This window comes from Alligator mississippiensis, chromosome 11 (genome assembly GCF_030867095.1).
Source record: "Alligator mississippiensis isolate rAllMis1 chromosome 11, rAllMis1, whole genome shotgun sequence".
In the NCBI taxonomy this organism is placed as follows: domain Eukaryota; kingdom Metazoa; phylum Chordata; order Crocodylia; family Alligatoridae; genus Alligator; species Alligator mississippiensis.
The window spans coordinates 74,009,436-74,021,253 of NC_081834.1; the positions used below are offsets into that span (position 1 = coordinate 74,009,436).

The window sequence follows — 11,818 nt, forward strand, 5'->3', positions numbered from 1 at the left end:
GCCATTTAGATGCAAGCTGTCCTGTTCAATACTGTCTCATAGTGCAGTGTTTTGCAGATGACGGTGTGTCGATCATGTGCTGTGATGGTGAGGAAAGGGAAGTCAGCTGCAAGCAAGAACAAAAAGAAAAGGACTTGGACAACACATCCAGCATAGAACATGGACCTGGTGTTCAGCAGAGAATTGGCTAAGGATATTGAGAATGTGACAGAGAGAGTTCCAAAGTCTGGGATAGAAAGATTCATCCATAAGAAGTGCATGGGGCTGTGGAGATGGTGGTCAAGAATTATAACTGTGATATCAAGGAGCTTCCCAATCAGAGATGCCATCAGAAAGTGATGTCATAGAATCATAGAAGTAGGGTTGGAAGGGACCTTGGAGATCTTCAAGTCCAACCCCCTGGGCAGGAAGAAAACTGGGCTCAAATTACCCCAGTCAAGTAGGCATCAAGTCGCTTCTTAAAGACCCCCAGGGTAGGATCCAGCACCACTTCCCTTGGAAGTCGGTTCCAGATCCTAGCCGCCCTAAATGTGAAGCAGTTCCTACGGACGTCTAATCTAAACCTACTCTCCAACAAGTTGTGGCCATTATTCCTTGTTATCCGGGGGGACGCTAGGGGAAACAAGGTGTCCCCCAAACCCTTCTGGTCCCCCCTGGTGAGTTTATAGATGGTCACCAGGTCCCCCCTCAGCCTTCTCTTGTGAAGACTGAACAGGTTCAGGTCCCATCGTCTCTCATTGTAGGGTCTGCCCTGCTGTCCCCAGATCATGCAGGTGGCCCTCCTCTGGACCCTCTCAATGTTGTCCACATCCCTCTTGAAGTGGGGTGTCCAGAACTGGATACAGTACTCCAGTTGTGGCCTGACCAGTGTGGTGTAGAGGGAAAGGATCACCTCCTTGGCCCTACTTGAGATGCACCTGTGGATACACGATAGCGTCCGGTTAGCCATGCCGACCGTGACCTCACATTGTCGGCCCATGTTCATCTTGGAGTCAATGATGACTCCAAGATCCCTTTTTGCCTCTGTGCTCTCAAGAAGGGAGTTTCCCATCTTATAAATGTGCTGCTGGTTACTACTGCCCACGTGCAGCACCCTGCACTTGTCCGTACTGAAACGCATCCTGTTTTTGTTTGCCCACCCCTGCAACCTATCCAGGTCTTTCTGCAGTCTTTCCCTCCCCCTAATGTGCCCACCTCACACCCAATTTTGGTATCATCAACAAATTTGAACAGGTTTCTTTTCACCCTGTTGTCCAAATTGCTATAAAGAAATTGGACAGCGTGGGCCCAAGGACTGAGCCCTGGGGGAACTCCGCTGTCCACTTCCCCCCAGGTCGAATACGACCCGTCCACCACCACCCTCTGAGTACGACCCTTCAGCCAATTCACAATCCATCTGACCATATAGGCATTGATGCCACAGTCGCCTAGTTTTTTTTAATGAGGATGGGGTGGTAGACAGTGTCAAAGGCCTTGCTGAAGTCCAGAAAGACTACATCCATGGTGACACCTGCATCCAGTGCTTTTGTGACCTGATCGTAAAAGGCAATCAGGTTGGTCTGACATGACCTGCCCCTAATAAAACCGTGCTGGTTGCCCCTAAGCCTCATCCCCGATGCTGGCCCATCACAGATGTGCTCCTTGATGATCTCCTCAAAGAGTTTCCCCAGGATTGAGGTAAGACTGATGGGCCTATAGTTGCCCGGGTCCTCCCTCCTCCCTTTTTTAAAGATGGGGACCACATTGGCTATCTTCCAATCATCTGGCACCTGGCCTGAGCACCATGAGTACTCGTAAAGCTGTGTCAAGGGCCCTGCAATAACCCCTGCTAGCTCCCTCAACACCCTGGGGTGGAGAGCATCTGGACCTGCTGATTTGAACACATCCAGCCCCTCCAGAAGCACTCTAACCTGGTCCTCCTCAACCTTAGGTTTTGAGGCGTTCCCCTCGAGTCCATCTTGAATCACAGTGGGGGAGTCCCAATCCCTGCACAATAAAATGGAGGTGAAAAATTTGTTAAAAAGATCTGCCTTCTCCTCTGGCGTAACCACCAGATTGCCCAGTGTATCTTGCAGGGGCCCCAGATTTCCCGGTGCCTTCTTCATCCTCCCTATATATTTGAAAAAGGACTTTTTATTCTCTTTGATCTTTGATGCTAGTCCTAGCTCTGTCTGCCTTAGCTTTCCTAACAGCCCCCCTACAGCCCCGAGCAGTGGAGGTATACTTCTCTTTGGACATCGCCTCTCCAACTTCCACCGGGTGTACGCCACCTTTTTGGCAACCAGGCATTCCCGGACATCCTTGTTGAGCCAGGGAGGCTTTTGGGCACTTTTGCCCCCCTTGCTTCTTGTTGGGATCATCATCTCTTGGGCCCTGAGTATCGTCTCCTTAAGGAACGACCACTCATCTTGGGCACCGAGTTCCCCTGCCCTTGAGAACCCCCACGCCTCTCCCACCAATCTCCTCAACTCATTGAAGTTGGCCCTCTTGAAGTCTAGGGTTACCACCTTGCTACAGGCCCTTGATACCCTGCACTGGATGATGAATTCCAGCAAGCGATGATCACTATCACCCAGGTGGTAAAGGACCTGGAGCCCCCTTACCAGATCATCACCTGTGGCCAGGACCAGGTCCAACAGGGCATTTCCTCCGGTGGGACTGTACACCTCCTGGCTTAAGTAAAGTTCCTGTATCTCGGCCAGGAACCTCCTGGAACGGTCTGACCTGGTTGACTGCTCCTCCCAGCAGATGTCTGGGTAATTTAGATCACCCATGACAACTACATTCCTTGCCTTAAGTGCCTGTGCAAGCTGGCCTGAAAATTCCTGGTCCAGCTCCACCCCTTAGTTGGGGGATCTGTAGTAGACCCCCACCGTTACATCCCTCTCCCCATGATCTCCTTGTATCTTGACCCAAAGCAATTCAGCTTGCCCCTCCTCTGACCCCATTTTGCTGGCAGAGGATGTGTATTGCTGTTTGACATAGAGAGCCATACTCCGTCCCTTCCTTCCTTCTCTATCCTATAGAGAGCCTATGTAGAGCCTATAGCCCCTAATGCTAACTGCCTAGTCATGGGATGAATCCCACCATGTTTCTGTAATCCCTACTACATCTGGGATTGAACTGGCTATTCTGAGGGTGAGTTCCTCCTGTTTGTTCCCCATACTCCGAGCATTGGTATACAGGCATTTAAGGCCTTGCATAGCTGCATGTTCCACCCCCCCATGACTAGGAAGACTATCTGGACCCCTGTGTCTTACCTGGGCACTCCTTGCATGTGTCACCTGTCTTGCTTGGGTGGTGTCTCCACATCTTCGTGCTGCCCCCTTCCACATTGGGAAGACAAAACCAATTTTTTTTGAAGGTTGCAAGGAGGGCTATTGGGATATCTGTGTAACACTATTTAACTGACACATCAGTATAATAAAGCAGGGGATCACCAACTTTTTCCATTTTTAGGTGGGATTGACCCAGCTCATGGGAAAACTAGAGTGATACCAAAACCAGGTGACAACTACCACTTTTTGTCAGTGCTGCTTCTTTTTGCTGCCCAGCTGCAGTACAGCACAGCACAGAGTAAGAGAAGGCCCCTGTTAGCAAAAGACCTTCCTCCACAGGGTGGATACAAAGGCATCATGGGCTCTAGATTGTCAACTGGTGTCATGAAGTCCAGACAAAACTGATAAGGTCAAAATGAAATACTTTGGGACCATTTGGTTCATGAAAAAATAAAATAAATCCCAAACTAGGGATGCAGAAAGGTTGATATTTTAAAATTTTTCCCATGAAGGGATCATTGTTTCTGGCCATGGGGACATCCATGAAGTGAGCCAATTGCAAACAGCATAAATCTTCTATCTGCTGGACTCCAATGAACCTCTGTCCCAAGTGGGAGCTGCCAATACAGTAAGTTAACATGGAGACTGAAGGGCAAAGATGCATATTGTCAGATCAGGATCTGGCATCTGTCAGGTTTGGATCGAGATAAATCAGGTCCATGAATGAGTCTCTGATCCCTTGATGCTACCTCTGGAGCCTGCCTGGCATGGGCTGTACATGGCATGAGGCTGCACAGGGATGTATGTTTCATGTGGCACCTGTGCCAGGCAAGCCCTGTGTACTAGACTGGGGGTTTGTCTGGATTGACCCACCCTGTGGGTCCCATTGACCCACCCTGCACGCAGGATCCAGTGTGCAGTCAGCTACACGTCTGCCCCACTGGGCAGTTTTTACTGTTCAGTCATGTAGTACTTGCTTTAACGAGAACTGAATGAACATGCAGAATCCGCCATGCCTGCGCAGTCCCGAAGGCACATGGGGAATTTCAAACCCTACTGTGCAGTAACAATGAGGCAATGCTCAGGAGCTCATTGCTAGTGCACCATAGCGGTGGCATCACGGTTGATGCTTGCCAACACTATGTTGCCACAGGGATGAATGACATCACCAGTGACCTGATGTGGGCACCATGTACTGCAGGCTGGCCCCTCACATCTTATGCTGTGTACGGTGCAGGGACCAGTTTGTGTTGTGTGTGCTCTGCAGGGCTAGAGCTGTACACATGGTGCAAGCACCAGATGTAGCCAGTCCACAATGCACCTTGCATACAGCACCTCCACTAGACCACCCCTGTTGGCTTGATCTGTCAGATGGGGTCCATCTGTGTATGACAATGCTGGGTTCAAGGGTAGCTGATGGTGGAAGAAATGAGGGGGAGCTGGGACCTTGGATGTATACGAGTCAGGGGAAAGTGGTCTGAGGGGCTGTCATATTCATGACAGTAGATTCAGAACCAGGACCCTACTAATGATTGCTGAGCTAATATTTTGTCAATGTGATACCTTGCAATGGAGCTTGTTTGTCTGTGTTATGGAATACATTAATTATACTTAAAGTTATTTATTTTGCACCTTACAACCTGACTTTTATTCTCATGTTTTATCTCATGCAAAACTACATAGGAACTAACCCAATTGCAGCTTCATGCCTCCCTGCATGCTAAGGTGCCCAGACTGGCTAACTGGAACAATAGAACCAGATAGAGAAGCTCAGGGCCTTCTCGGAGATCCCATGACTTGTGTTGTGAGGGAGATTAAACTAGAGCACAGCTCTGCTGTTCTGCTAACATTTGTACAGCTCAGAATGTTTACATCTGGGCTTTTCCTTCTGAGCTGTGCAGGACTCCAGGGAATGAGTTCCATGAGCCTTTGGAAGAAAACTACTGAAAAATTGCTGTCTTGTTTCACTCCTTTTCTACAAGGCATGGCTGAGGTCAGCTGCATAGTCAGAAACCTGGTTGGATTTACTCCAGTCATTCAGTGACAGAGGGAGCAGAGACAGACCTCTGGGTTATCTGTGCTTTTGGGGATCTAGACTAGTGGGTGGTGCAGAGGAGATCTGAGAGATCAACTGGACAAGAGCAAAGGATCTCGGCAGGGGAAGCCTGAATATGACACAAGAGATAAGGAAACTTCCACAAAAAACAATTTCAGTAAGTTTGCTGCATCGGTGATGTGTCCTCTCTTAGTAAGATGCAGAGGAGATTTTAAAACATTAAAAGCTGGAAAACCTGGCTACAGAAATCATACTGCATTTTATGTATAATAGACTCAAACCTACAAGAGTGAATGAAGACATTTTCAATGTTTTTGCTGTTAATTCAGATAATGCTATAAAGCATATTGGAAGTGGGGTGGGAAGAGGGGAGGGGTGGGATTGAGACCTCTAAGGAATTCATCTTTTTTTTATATAATATATTTTATTTCACATATATTTGTTTCAAGAGTACATTTTCTAGGTGAGATCTATTGAAAACGATAGACTTTCAGATTTAAAGCAAAGAAAAAAAAAAAACAAAAAACCTGATTTGTGACTGGGCTAGCATTTTCTTCACTTTCTAAATGAAATATCAAAATAATGTATTTTATGTAGGATCTTGCCAGGGAAAAATAATTTATTAAAATTGAATTTTCCATGGGGCAAAAAATTGAATATTTCCATTCTTAGCACGAAATTTGGAGACATTATTAATGGGAATATCACTGAGTTTGTTACTCTCCTCCTTACCATGTCCCGTGTTTTATTATACCCAGGATTTGCACAGTGCCCTGGGAAGGAAGATGCCCAACTGGACCACCGTAACTGAGTGCCTCCTCCTGGGCTTCTCTGACACTCGAGAGCTACAGATCTTACACTTTGTCATCTTTCTCGCAGCATACTTGGCAGCTCTGGTGGGGAACCTCCTTGTTATAACTGTTGTAACTACAGGCCACCACCTCCACAGCCCCATGCACTATTTTTTGGTAAATTCGTCCATCCTTGACCTGGGCTCCATCTCAGTGACCATGCCCAAATCCATGTTTAACTCTTTATTGAACACCAGGCAGATATCCTTTGCTGGATGTGTGTCCCAGGTCTATCTCTTCTTTCTCTATTGTGCAGCTGATGTTGCCTTCCTTACCATCATGGCATATGACTGGTACATTGCCATCTGCAAGCCACTGCATTATGAGGTAATAATGAACAGGAGAGCTTGTGTCCAGATGGCTGTCTGTGCTTGGGCTGCTGGTGTCATCTACTCTGCACTGCACACTGGGAACACTTTTAGTCTATCCTTCTGCCACTCAAATACCATCAACCAGTTCTTCTGTGAAATACCCCAGCTGCTCCTGCATTCCTCACCTTATTGTGTTCTCTCTGTTTCTTTCCACTGGTGGCATTGCCTACACTAAGCTCATCTCTTACTCCCCATCCCCTCTGGATCTCCTGCCAGCTGTTCTGTATTCTGTGGTGCCTCCATTGATGAATCCGGTCATCTACAACATGAGGAACAGGGAGATCCCCCCCAGTGACCTCTCAGTCATTGCATGGGGTGGGGGTCCCCTCGCAGCCAATATCACTAACTGGGTGGGGGTTCCTCCACAGGCGATGGCATTGACTGGGAAGCAGCTATGGCACTCCTGGAAATGGCCATGGTGCTCCCAGAAGTAGCCATGGTGCTTCATCCAGTGCTCCCAGTGGCACTAGCAGGGCGTGCACTGGAGCTCCTGCCTGCCCGTCATCTAAGTGGGGAGCACACCCTGTCAGGGGGTGCACCCCCCTACGAATCACCACTGCCTGCAGGAGGGAGGCCAGTCTGAGCCAGGAGGGCTCGGGGCTGCAGGAACAAAGGACCTGCCAGGGTAGGGGAACCCCTGTGCCGGACTGTGAGCACAGTGAGGAGACATTTAACCCTGTAGCATTTGCAGACATTTTATTTACAGAAGAGGTAAGAGGAAACCCTTCACCTGTGTAGCAGAAAGCCCCCTTTTCCTCTTGCCTGCAGTTGCTCTCCTCTCCTTGGATATGTTTTTCCTCTTCTACCTTTTCTTCCTTCCTCTTTCTTTCACTTGAAGATAAGGAATTATATTTTAAAATGTGTATGTGTGCATTTTGATATTTTTATCTATTTGTGTGCCATGACATTTGTAGCTTATATTTAATACTCCTCAACTTTCAACTGTAAATGTGTTTAGTAACAAAGTTAACAAGGGCAGGAGTCAAACTGCCGCTTCCCTGTATCAGGCTGGCCCCTGAAAGAGCGAGTGAATCAGTGATTGAATGTGTAACACAGTAGCAGGTAGCAAGTAACACCTAAGGAAACTGCAGATCAACCAACGGGACAAATCAATAAAAGACAAGGTAGCAACATCTCTAAATGTCACTGATCAAGAGCTAGAAGCCCTGGTCTGAGTTAATCAACACCGGGGACCAACTTTTGGGCTGAATATCTCCAGATCTACCGCTCCCAGAGGCCTATTCAAAATTCATCAATGGACTTCCAAACCTGCACGTACATGGGGACGACCCCTGGGGCTGACAGATGGCATCCAGTAGCCACCGAGGGGGGAAGTCCCATGGGGGTCAATGACCCCTGGATTGGGAAAGCCTGAAAACTGGGGAGTCACCAAAGACTGCCAAGGACAGATAAAAAGCAGTGAAAAGTGACCCTCAGCAGTGCCCTCTTGATTCATAGATTCATAGATTCATAGATGTTAGGGTCAGAAGGGACCTCAATAGATCATCGAGTCCAACGCCCTGCATAAGCAGGAAAGAGTGCTGGGTCTAGATGACCCCAGCTAGATACTCGTCTAACCTCCTCTTGAAGACCCCCAGGGTAGGGGAGAGCACCACCTCCCTTGGGAGCCCGTTCCAGACCTTGGCCACTCGAACTGTGAAGAAGTTCTTCCTAATGTCCAGTCTAAATCTGCTCTCTGCTAGCTTGTGGCCATTGTTTCTTGTAACCTCCGGGGGTGCCTTGGTGAATAAATACTCACCAATTCCCTTCTGTGCCCCCGTGATGAACTTATAGGCAGCCACAAGGTCGCCTCTCGACCTTCTCTTGCGGAGGCTGAAAAGGTCCAGTTCCTCTAGTCTCTCCTCGTAGGGCTTGGTCTGCAGGCCCTTGACCATACGAGTTGCCCTTCTCTGGACCCTCTCCAGGTTATCCTCATCCTTCTTGAAGTGTCGCGCCCAGAATTGCACGCAGTACTCCAACTGCGGTCTGACCAGCGCCCGATAGAGGGGAAGTATCACCTCCCTGGACCTATTCGTCATGCATCTGCTGATGCACGATAAAGTGCCATTGGCTTTTCTGATGGCTTCGTCACACTGCCGGCTCATGTTCATCTTGGAGTCCACTAGGACTCCAAGATCCCTTTCCACCTCTGTGCCACCCAGCAGGTCATTCCCTAGGCTGTAGGTGTGCTGGACATTTTTCCTCCCTAGGTGCAGCACTTTGCATTTCTCCTTGTTGAACTGCATCCTGTTGTTTTCTGCCCACTTGTCCAACCTATCCAGGTCTGCCTGCAGCTGTTCCCTGCCCTCCGGCATGTCCACTTCTCCCCATAGCTTTGTGTCATCTGCAAACTTGGACAGAATACATTTGACTCCCTCGTCCAAGTCGCTGATGAAGACATTAAAGAATATCGGTCCAAGGACCGAGCCCTGCGGGACCCCACTGCCCACACCCTTCCAGGTCAAGACCGACCCATCCACCACGACTCTTTGGGTGCAACCCTCTAGCCAATTCACCACCCACCGGACTGTGCAGTCATCCACATCACAGCCTCTTAGCTTGATCTCCAACTCGACCAGCACCCCTCCTGTCCAGCCACAAGGTCCAGCCAGCAACCCCCTTCTGGAGGATAACACCACGCTGAAAGAAGCTTCGACTGGTCATCGACAGCAAACTCCAGCGCTTGTAGGATAGGTATACCTGACTCTTGTAGCTTGCTGCTGTGTATGTGCATGTGTGTGTGTGTGGGGGGGGGGGGCAGGGACCAGCCCCAAGGTTTATGATTTAATTTCATTACAGTGTTTCAATCCGTCTAATAAACCAGCATTTTAAGGATCCCAAGTTGGACATTTGTAGCCAACACCTGTACCATCTGCCCAGAGGTTTTTGTGCCCCAGCCAGCCTGATGGGGGGTTCAGAGCCTCAAGAATGACAGGCGCTGTGTTCACATCATCTAGTGGCAGATCCTAGCAATAACAGTGTTTCTATTTATTACAATGAGAGGGGAGGTTTAATTCTAAAAGGAAACTGTTTTTTGTTTTGTTTTGTTTTGTTTTTTTTATCAAAAGGATGTGACCAGGTGAGTGTAATCAGTGCAGAAGTCTACTGTAAGGGAACAAATCCCTGTGTAAGAATGATTCAGTTATGACTACATTGATAGATAGTATTTAAATTATTGGTTTTATTATTCTCTGTTGATTATATATATATATGTATATATGCCATTTTTTATTAATCTCTCTCTCTTCCTGTATATAGTGATACTGATAATAAAGAAAGACATCTGTTCACTGGGCTTGGACTAAATGCGTGGGCGGTGAGGGTGAGGGCCACACCCCTCTCAGGGACACCCCGGTCAGCAGATCTGCTTGAGGGAGGTCCCGAGGGCTCAGGCCCTGGGTCCTTAACGTTCGACATCTCGCTCAGCAATCCAGATGCAGGGGTGGCAAGCGTAGGCTGAGGAACGCTCTTTACACAGTGGCCAACAAGGCTCTCAAAGTCAGTATCGCCTCTATGACAAATGCGAGCTGGCGACGTAAGGACATGGTCTGCACGGCCTGCTGCACCCTGTCCCGCATCTACAGACACGTCGCGAGTGGGCCCCAGGAGGCAATCCCACCACTCTCTGCAGTGCCGGGCACACTGCAGTCATAGTCCCAGTCTTCTGAGCACGGGGGCAGAAAGAGATCTTGCAGTCATTATTCATTCTGAGATGAACATGGGCCCACAATGCAAGGTCACAATGAATAGGGCTAACCGTACCTTGTCATGAATCCACAGATGCATCATGAGCAGGTCCAAGGACGCAATCCTCCCGCTCTATGCGACACTGGTCAGGCCTCAGCTGGAGTACCACATCTACTTCTGGGTGCCGCACTGCAGAAGAGATGTCGACAACATTGAGATGGTCCAGAGGAGGGCCACCCACATGATCCGGGGGCAGCACGGCAGACCCTACAAAGAGAGGCTACGGGACCTGAACCTGTTCAGCCTATGCCAGAGAAGGCTGAGGTGGGGCTGGTGCCCATCTATAAGCTCCCCAGGTGGGGACCAGCAGGCTTTGACAGAAACCCAGTTCTCCCTAGCACCCCCACCCCACCGCCCCATAACAAGGAATAATAGCCACAAATTGTTAGCAAGTAGGTTTAGACTAGACATCCAAAGGCACTACTTCACAATCAGGGTGACTAGGATCTGGAACCGACTGCCAAGGGAAGCGGTGATGGCTCCTACCCTGGGGGTCTTTCAGAGGAGGCTCAATGTCTACCTGGCTGGGGTCATTTGAGCCCGGTTTCCTGTCCCGCCCAGGGCAGGGGGTCAGACTCGATGATCGACCAGATCCCTTGCAACCCTGCTTCTATGAATCTAGGCTGGACATCAGGAGATGGGACTTCACCATTAGGGCAGCCAGGCTCCGGAACTGGATCCCAAGGTAGGCAGTGCTCTCCTACCTTGTGGGTCTCAGAGATGAGGCTAGACAGAGAGTTGGACTGGATGACAGGACCCCGGCACCTGCTCCTGCCCAGGGCATCAGGTCAGACTCGACGATCTGGCAAGGTCCCTGTCAACCCTAAGTGCCATGAGACTGCAATGCTCTGGCTGCCGACCGCTGCCAGTGACGGGGGACAGAGCCACGGCACCTTGGCCAGACCCGGCTCCCTCTCACTCACAGCCTCCGCTTGCAGCCACCATGTCAGGCCAGCCCGGCTGGCCAGGCCGAGGTGCAGCTGAGCCTCTCCCCCGTGCACCTCCACCACCACCCTCTGACCCCACAGGCACATGACAACGCACAGCAGCCCTGGGCACACAACACACAGGAGGTCCCCCCGCCCCCATTCTCCACACACCCCTCTCGCCCAGCACTAGTCAGGACACCTGTTCAACATTTGCACGGCACATTAAGACATCACATGCCACACACACCATTACTGTTTGCTGCTCCTTCTTCCCCCGCACACCTCCTCGGAACAAGTTCTCCAAGGCATGGGCTCACCATTGCCATAGAACGATGTGACAGGCACACCGCTCACATGGAGTCATTCGGCCAACTCCAGTCGGACCCTGCGGTGGCCTGACAAGGTTTACGTGTATCCGGACACCGACCAGAATCCATTCTTGGGACAGCCGCCTCGCTGATCTCCACAAAGCTCACGACCCTACCCAGGGACTACAGGCAGAGGCCAGCGTGCCTCTCCCACCACCTGTCCCCATTCCCTGCTATGTGCCTGCTGCCAGCAGCCCTCTCACCGACCTCCAGATTGC

At 49.9% G+C, this 11,818-nt stretch overlaps 1 long non-coding RNA gene across 1 annotated transcript; it reads right to left on the reverse strand.

Moving 5' to 3' along the window:
- Positions 1 to 9,720: 9,720 nt before the first annotated feature.
- LOC132243954 (uncharacterized) lies at positions 9,721 to 11,282 on the reverse strand. Its single transcript, XR_009455516.1, has 2 exons — positions 10,319 to 11,282; positions 9,721 to 10,220 (listed from the first exon to the last, which is right to left on the reverse strand). It is a non-coding gene; the product is annotated as an uncharacterized LOC132243954 (long non-coding RNA).
- Positions 11,283 to 11,818: the final 536 nt, after the last annotated feature.